This window comes from Fukomys damarensis, unplaced genomic scaffold (genome assembly GCF_012274545.1).
Source record: "Fukomys damarensis isolate Sample0158 unplaced genomic scaffold, DMR_v1.0_HiC HiC_scaffold_33, whole genome shotgun sequence".
Lineage (NCBI taxonomy): Eukaryota > Metazoa > Chordata > Mammalia > Rodentia > Bathyergidae > Fukomys > Fukomys damarensis.
The window spans coordinates 51,346,040-51,347,360 of NW_022900945.1; positions in this window are offsets into that span (position 1 = coordinate 51,346,040).

Below are 1,321 nucleotides of genomic sequence, written 5' to 3' on the forward strand. Positions count from 1 at the left end.
GGGCCCAAGGCGGCTCCAGTCTCCGAGCGGCTCCCTGCTGGCTCCGTCACCGTCGCGGTCTGCTCGGGTGGAGCCTGGGTTCGCGGAAGCGGCCCCTCGCGGGCTGCTCTCAAGGAGTTCGGGAGCCCGAGCTTTGCCCACCAGGGTCCCGCCTGCCCTGTCCCGGATGGCAGAGGCCCGGAAGCAGCTGCCAGGATAGCATGGGTCTGGTCTGTCCTCACCCTCTGCCTGCTGGACGTCATGAGACTTCACCTGCGAGGGCCCAAGGTCCTTTTTGGTACTAGGGATCGAACTCGGGCCCTTACGCATGCGAGGCAGTCACCGGAACCACTGAGCTAAATGCCCTGGTTTTTGTTTTTGAGACAGGGTCTCTAGGTTCCAAGCACCCTCACTCATAGTGAGTTGGAACTCACTTTGTAGTTCAGGCCTGCCTTGAACTTGTGGCGATCCTCCTGCCTCAGCCTCCCGAGGGCTAGGATTATAGGTGTCCACTATCATGCCCAGCAACTCCCAGAACTTCTGAGCCTGAACCCAGAGCCTGAGAATAAACAAGTGTGGAGAAGAGCAGGCAATCGGTTGGAAAGAGAGTCAGCTGAGGTCTTTTCCGAGTTCTGGTCTTGGTAGGGAGAACCCAAAACTCGTTTGAGGACCCCAAGTGCCTCCCCGAGAGAGTCCTGGGCCATGTCAGAACACTCAAGAAGTTCCAAGTTGAGAAGGAATCCCAGAAGTGGACCGGCAGGTTCTGGGTAAAGCTGGAATGGTTATTACAATGCTGACTTTTCCAATCCACGTATGAGGTACAGTGGACCCCTGACGAAATTTGTTCTTGAGGGCTGGTTGTAACTCAAGTTGGTTGTAAGTCAAGACTATTTTTCTCACAATGCATCCCAAGCCTCCCAAAGCACCCCCTTAACTAATCTTTTCGTTATTACAAAAAAGGGTGTAATTTAACAGAAATACCAATAATTTTCCTAGTGTGTTTCGGTTGTAACCCACGTTCATATCTCACGATGGTCGTTACTCGAGGGTCCGCTATATAACTGTGTTAGTGTTACTGTCTCACAGCAGTGTTGGAATTTTCTCTCTAGAAGTATTGCTGCATTGGGTAGGGGATTTGGCCCAGTGGCTCTGCTGCCTACCTTGTGAGCACAAGGGCCTGAATTCTATCCCCAGAACCACACACACACACACTTAGAAGTGTTGCTAGATTTATTCCTATGCCTTCATTTCAGTGTGGTTATAGTGTTGTTAGAATCTTAAGTGATTATTACCAGACGCATAGCTCTGATAGTATAAAAACCACTCCTAACAGAACTATTTA